Genomic DNA, 8534 nt, shown 5'->3' with positions numbered 1-8534 from the left:
ATATATACATACATACATACATATTTGTTGCCGAAGCTGTGAGATTTTGACAGGTAAGCAAATAACTGCAGTAAGGACCTTCGGTGACCGAAGAGCTAGTCAGGTGACTCCAGAAGATGAATCTAACTATTCGAAGCCTGGCCAAGTTAATCCTCCATTTTTTTCTGTTATCAGCAAAAGTAACAAAACTCATTTGTTTATATTTGTCCAAAAATCTCAATGTCAGGTAAGAAGACATTTACTGCGCCCTAATACACAATCTGATTGATCCATACATGCTGTTTAATGCTTTTAACAATTAATATATATTTTAAAACTTATGTTTTAGAATATATTGTCTATGTGTATATATGTATGAAAGTGTGTACTTTTATCGCTGTTGCTGTTGTTGCTGTCAGCATTGTTATCGCATGTCGCGTAATGTTAAATATTGATTCTTAATAGTGCTGCTATACATGAATAGATGTAACCTTCCGGTAGGTGGAGATTGTGCTCATGTTTCGATTTCCGGTTGATAATGGTTTACATCATTAGCTTGGCAATAAATACACACACATATCCACACACACGCTCACACATACGTGCATAATAAATATACATGCATATATATTTATATACGTGTGTTTGTGTGTGTGTGTGTGTGTGTGTGTCTGTCTGTCTGTCTGTAATTTATGTACATTTAATTTCTCACTTTATTTACTGTTCACAACGAGGTGAGAATTGCGTACGGCGTACTTAGTGTAAACGATTAACCTTACATCTTTCAAATTAATCAGATGCGTTCTGCAATGGGCTATGGGTTAACTATTTAATCTACATGTCAGCATATTTACCCTTATGAAAATTCCTTTAATCAGTCCTAGTTTGTATACACTCCAAATAGCTATGAACGTCTATGCTCTTTCCCTGATGACGTCTCCTAAGATTATAAACTTGTGAGACCTATTCCTTGGTGAGCAAGTATATGTCGTGTAACCAGAAGTTTTCTGTCCATAGTGGTATATGACGTGTAACTCCTTAGTATAATTTCCATAGCGATGAAAATACTTGTTTATTAAAAAAAAAATATGTAATTTATAATACGTTTCAAATATGCAACACAATATTTAGAACACCATGAATGAAATAATTTTTTACGTGGCCTCGCTTCCTTTGTGTAGGTAATAGTTTCTCCAAGAGCTCTAATATATTCTTTTCTACTCTAGACAGTATTTTATAGTAGCCCTCGAATTCCTTTCCAGCATCCGTTTTATTTCATTTCTGCTACGATTGACTTGCAACAGTCAAGTGGAACTTTATCGTTGTGTCTGTCATATGATGTAGTGATAGCTATGGATACAGCCATTTTCAAATGACTAAATGAAAGGAAAAAATATTTATGCATAGATAGCAACTGTTTTCGGTATACCCCATGTAGTAAGCGATCCTTGAATTGAATATGCTATAATGACCCAAGATACCTCAATAGAGTCACTTAGTTCAGGGCTCCAGAACAAACCCGTGAACCAAATACTTCCTGTCCAGATGAAGGTTACATCATAAAACTGTACCGCTTGACAGAACAGCAAATCATCCGTTACATAAGCTAGGTTAGTGTCACATCTAGGTATAAAAATAGGCATTGAGTAGGGCCTCACATCCGTATCACTTTCGACTATTGGATGTGCTTATACACTCACAAAGTGGTCACATTCGTGCCAGCCACTTCCCTGCTTATGTCACAGGGTATCATTTGAGTGAGCAATGGTTAACATCAACCTGACTTGCGGGTTATCAATTAACTTCATTTTGGCTTCACCAATCCTGAATTGGGAAACTATCATATATCAGGTATACACAAAACACCTATCCAAGGTGTCAATAAAGGAACCTCTTGGTGGTTTCTTAACCGTCTAAAAATTATAGCCAATATTACTTCGAACCATACAACCTTAGAAAAAAAAAAGACAAACTCACAATACGTAATATACTTTGAAGAAAAGATTGGATTGTCATATATGGAATGCTACGATTAGAGTTGCTCTGTATCTAAAATGCCAAAAAATTGATTACACTACCGAACCGTTTATAATTACCTTGTTATCTCTGCTGTAATTTAGAAAATACATGTATGTTGATAGCTATATTGCATGTTTAACCTTGTCAGATTGACAAACGAGTTGGAGTGTATTGTGCGTAACGGCTTTTAAAGTAATCATATTATGGAGAAAAAAATCGCATTTACTTCTGGTGGTAGTTATGAAAAAAAGACGTTGCCAAACCTCGTGTATCTGCTGAGAAAATTTAATATTTATATACGCAGTGCATATAAGTGTGAGCGCATCCTTGGTTCATCTGTAGTCATGTGAGTTTATGCGTTTTATACATACACACGCACACATATACACACACATACACGTATATACATGTATATATATGTAATTGTGTACATGCATATATGGATACACAAACATGTGTATATACCAATGAGCATACATATGGGTATATGTACGTACATAGAATAAGAGAATAGATATGCAAGTAAGAGAGTGAAATATTAAAATGTACGCGTATCTATGTATCAATGTATGTATGTATCAATGTATGTATGCGTACATGTATGTATGGATGTATCTACGAATAGATGTAAGCATGGATGTATGTACGTATTATGTGCGAGTGAATGTGTATTTCTATATTTATACGTGTTTAAATAAGCAAAGGGGGAAATAATATTGAGGAAGAAAAATCTAGAAAGAAAAACGAAAATGCTTAACGTTATCAATGTATCTGTGTCTGTGTATGTGTGCGTGTGTTTTTCTGTGTGTTTGTGCGTGCGTGTGTCTATGCATATTGCATAAAACGTACTCGTGTAACATATAAAACACATGTACAAGTATTTCCACCTTATTTTTCTTAAGCTAAAACGAAAAAAAATGAAAAGAAAATGAAAAGAAAATTTCCAACGAGCAACAAATGCACTGCAGCAGAAATATTGTAAATGAACCATACAGTTGCAGCAAACTGCAGTGAAACTGTATAAACCATAAAACTTGTGTTATTTAATATATAAATAAGTGTGTGGCAAGGAAACTGTACAGAATATCACTTCGAATGACAGATTGATTTGTGTGAGTCTTAAGCCAAGCGCGAAATAAACTGCGAGAAATATAAGACGTTTGTGTTTTCTACACAACCAATCAGCGCCTGTGTTTGAAAGATTGCACAAAGAGAGAGGAAATGCGACATTGTTCCTATACATCTCTTATAAACGAGATGAGAAGTGAAATAAAACATGCTGAAACACAAAAATCGTTGAAATGTTTTGTTTAGTAGTTCTTCAAAAAATGTTGTTCTTTTTAAAGTTTTTTTCATTTTAATATTATTATTAGTAGTATTTGTAATGTTATTATTTTCCAGCAGATTTCTCTTTATTGCTTGCTTTCACAGTACGGCTTAACGCAGCTCTGTGTGCCTTGCGTACGAGCAATGCTTAGGTTTGAATTTATATATTCTATTGGAATAAAAATACTCTACCTTATATATGTGTGCAGTACATAGTTCGTTCTGTATATGTTTAAGCGCTGACAGCTTTGGCTACGTATTTATCTGCACTTACCAGTATCTCCACTTTCAGACATTATATTTAAATAATGTTTTCTTGGGGATACATTATTTTCTATTTGGACTGTTACTTCGATGAAGTGGCGTTTCCTTTATTGGTGGTCCTTGAAAATACCATCTAATTTGTTAGCTTTGTTCCCTCTACGCGTATTGGCACATGCCAGTATCTGCTAGCTTTACCATTCGCTGAAACCTTTCGTAGTGTGTAGGCTTATATCACCTCTTTCCCATTAATATTGCATAATGTGAGCAGATTTTGAAGGCATCATATCTAACATACTTATGTATGTATTCTCTCTTGGCTATGATATAGCAACCAGAGAATACGGGATTAACTGCTCCTTCCTCGACTCCTTACATTCGGCAATCACACAAGGTATCTTGTTTCTTTACAAGTTTTTTTTTTTCTAGTTTCTGTCTGGAAAGATTTCAACTTATTCTGAAAACCATAGTCGTAAAATCTCAGCTTTTAATACTAGTCACTTTTGTCAGTGATTGAGTATGCAGCGTATTTTCTAGCCATCGTTTTAGCGTAGAATTCTGGGACTAATTCTTTGGTCAATCTTAATTTTTTTTACAATTCTTGTGGTTATCTCTCGTTCCCTATCCCTGCAGATGTTTATCACTTTAACCCCAGGTTTGTATTTGTCGACATCCTTGAAGATAATAAACACTTTTTTTTTTGTTCGTGTTTTGTACCACTTTGTACTTATCATTATTCTTCACTTCATTTATACGTAGTTCTACAGAGAACATGTTATGATAGTTTTTCTAGTTCATATCGCTATAGTTGTGAGAAATAATATCTTCCTGTGTATGCTAATTTTTTTATTATTAATTTTCTTGCTTTCTGTTATTCTGAACATTTAACATCCATTTGAAAATATAACTATATTTTGTCACTGATACAGATATGGCATCGATGTCTACAAATTTTTCTCTTTTTTTTTTTGCATTATTTCTGTTTTAAAACTTAATCCTATACTTCCTGTGAAACAAATACTGAATATATATTTTCTCATTACTTCCCCTCACTGCCATTTAGATTACGTTTACTTCCAAGCCTTAACAAAAATAAACAATAACACGGAGATCAACTTCGCCTTTTATCCTTTTGGATAATTTGACGGTCTTTCTTTGGCTAGCATGGAGCGTAAAACTGCATGAGTAATTGATAGTATTCCTCAAAGAAATGCTGTCTATGTACACACACACACATGTATGCATGTACGGTCTCCTACTTAGTGTTTATTATACATAGGTACGACGAGATAAAGGAAATGTAATACATCAAACATGGTGAAAGGAGGAATGTACAAAACGAATCTACAAATTAGTGCCTCATATACTCAGGCGTGGCTGTGTGGTAAGAAGCTTGCTTCCTAACCACATGGTTCCGGATTCAGGCCAACTGTGTGGCACCTTGGGAAAGTGTCTTAGATGGCCTCGGGCCATCTAAGGCCTTGAGAGTGGATTTGGTAGACGGAAACTGTAAGAAACCCGTCTTTGTGTGCATTTGTGTGTATATTCGGCTTGACAACGAGTGTTGATGTATTTACTTAGCGGTTCAGTAAAGGAATCTGATAGAATAAGTACCAGGCTTAGCGAAAACATTAAGTCCTGGGGTCGATACATTCGAGGGAAAATTCTTGAAGTTGGTGCCCCAAGATGGCCTCAATCTAAAGGCAAACAAGTAAAAGATAAAAGATAAATATCCATTGAAAAACGAAATGACGAGAACATCCAGTAGGGTTCTTAACGTTTGTAAATCAACTGAAATACGATGTTAGAAGGACGTTCTACACCACCATCAATCCTTATAAAAAATTATTTAGATTTAGAAATTCTAAAGTACTGCTATGGGGAGATTTCTACAGAATAGGATAAATGCAGAGATTTCTCAAGACAAATTTCGTTTTACATAATATAGATTTCGAATATAGGTATTGACCCATCAGCTTTTTCTCCTGAGCTGGTATTCTGGAGTATATAACAGTCTTTAAGCGTGTCGGATAGATTGTTTACGATAATAGTTCTGGTTGACTACCCTCTGAGTTCGAATCCCGCTTACGTCCGCTTTTCTTTCCTTTCTTTCGGTGTCGATAAACAAAATAAGTCTTGTATTCGTCGATTTTTCTCTTACTCTCGCCCTCTCTATCTCTCTCTCACCCTTCCCCTATCTTTCTCGCCCGCGCTCTCTCTCACATACACTCTCTCTCGTTCTCTCTCTCTCTCTTTCTCTCTCTCTCTCTTTCTCTCTCTCTCTCTCTCTCTCTCTCTCTCTCCATGACTTTGTCTATCTCTTTTCCCTTTCCTTTCTGCGTATGTAATATTTCTATAAAATAAATCAACTGTAGTCAGACCTGCAAAAGGATGGTCTCCGTTAGGTCTGAAAATGCCTAAAGTACCATCTATATCATGACTCCATCAATGAAATTAGGTCCCAAAGCAGGAGAATATTCTATAATAATGAGTCTAGTACTTTAGTTGTACTTTGTTTTATCGCATAATAATGACGGACCAAGTCGAATCCAGTTGAATTGGAACTCTGAACATCAAGAACCAGAAACATATGACCCAAAGCATTTTATTCTGCATCTTCAGCAAATTTTCCATTCTATAAGCTTACTTTATTAGATTTGTTTCTCTTCTCAGTCTCAGACTGATGCTTATAATCACTAATATCTGTTTCCCTGGAAATGTTTCCTTAAATTCTAATCAAACGGTATTTGATTCTGGCAAGATATATACATAATTTTCTTTCACTTATTGAAAAATGTTATTTTTCATTTTATAAACAGGAAGTTCTACATGTACATACGAAAATTTAGTTTGTTTACCAACAACCACTCCTCAGACTCTATCATCAAATAATCCACTAAAAACACAGATTACCTCTTGGCACAAAATCACTAACTACATCTTCGTTAGTCTCGAACTACAGTGTTTGTTCTTCAGTTGATATAGAAACGAAATCAATAGGTATCTTCTGTTATGTCTTTGTTTTTGTTTTTTATTATTGATCTTAACTTGTATATATTTATATGCCTTGTTTTGTAATGTATCAATTTCCCACTGTTTGATTTTATGTATCTCCGCCTCTTCATCGTATTCGTCTTCCACGTTTTCCTATCTTTTTCCCATTTGCTTCTTCTGCTCATTCGTCTGTTTTGTTTCTTTCTTCGTAATCTATTTCAAGTTTTCTTTTGTTCTTCTTCTTCTACTTCTTTTTTCTTCATCATCCTCATCATCACCATCACTATCACCATCATCATCATCATCATCATCATCATCATCATCATTTTCTTCTTCTTCCTCCTCCTCCTCAACCTCTTCTGCCTTTTCCTCTTGTCTATACTTTCTAGTTCTTCATCAACTACGTCTTCTTTTCCATCTTCCGGACGAATCCCCCCCCTTTCTCTCTGTGTTGCTTAACTTCTCCCCCTTCTTCCTCCCCTCCATCTCTCTCCTCTCTTTCTCTTCTCTCTCCCCCCTCTCTTTCTCTTCTCCCCGCCCTCTCTCTCTCTCCCTTCTCTCCGTCTCTGTCTCTCTTCTCATATTTCTCTTTGAATGATTTCTGTGTTTGTTTACAATCATCCCCGACATTTTGTTTTTATATCTTGCTAGATTGCCTCTTCACTCTACATAACTATCCACTCAAACTCTTCTTTACTTTTATTACTTTCACTTTAGTTTCAGCTCATTTCCTCTGAAATACTGCGCTGTTTATTTATTCACTTATTTATTTGTTTCAATACTTAATTTACTCTCAAGCACATTCTCTTCACAAATAATACTTTTACCTTTATTTCAACACTACACACGTAGCTTCTGTTTATTTTCTTTTTTTCCTTCTTTCTTTTTCTTTTCGCTATCATCCCTATCATTCTTTCATCTCATCTACCCTCGTTCCCACATTCCCTGACATTCATCTTACAACTTTTCCTCTCCTCACATCTCTGTTTATCGCCTATATATATATATATATATATATATATATATATATATATATATATATATATATATATATACATGTAAGTATATATACTTACACACACATGCATACACACAAACACAAGCACACACGCAAACACACACACATATATACATATGTGAAAACCCCCTCCCACCTTTATCAGTCTCAAGAACCTGTCTCTTTTCCACTCTCTCTCTCTCTCTCTCCCTTTCTCCCTCTCACTTCTCTCCCTCTCACCTCTCTCCCTCTCACCTCTCTCCCTCTCTCGCTTTCTCCCCTCCCTCCCTCCTCGCTCTCATAACCAACGCCCTCTTTCATGTCATTATCCTCCTTCTGACTTCACTCGCTCAGATTTTATTTTCATTTTCAAATGTCTTCTTGAAATGTAATTTAACATTGTATCTGTCAATACACACATGTATGTCGGTTCAATAGTTGGTGTCGTTGATTTTTTTTCCCCTCTTATTCTAGGGATCAATTTACGTGGATTTTGTTTCGTCTCCCTTATTCTCGTTTTTTTGTTACCCGTTTTTGCTTTGTTTTTTTTTTTTTGGTTTTTATTTTTCTATCGTAAATCAATGTTGTCTCTTCACAGTCATGTATTTATTTTATTATTATTATTATTATTATTATGCTTTCCAATCCACTCTTCCTTCCTGACTTTTACCCCATTTTAACTATCTACTTTCTATCTCTGTTTGCACACTCACACGCAATCACTCACTCACACACACACACACACACAATCACACACATATATGTATGTATATACACTGATACGCAGAGGTATGTACCTACATATGTACATACATATATAATGGCATCAACAACGATATGCCATTATGGATATATATATATATATATATATATATATTTGTGTGTGTGTGTAACTATCTTCCCATCTATCCATCTATCAATTTACACACACACACACACACACATATATATACTTGTC

This window comes from Octopus bimaculoides, chromosome 2, assembly GCF_001194135.2.
Source record: "Octopus bimaculoides isolate UCB-OBI-ISO-001 chromosome 2, ASM119413v2, whole genome shotgun sequence".
In the NCBI taxonomy this organism is placed as follows: Eukaryota; Metazoa; Mollusca; class Cephalopoda; order Octopoda; family Octopodidae; genus Octopus; species Octopus bimaculoides.
The sequence above is the reverse complement of the archived record's forward strand: the minus strand, read 5'-3'. Positions refer to the sequence as shown.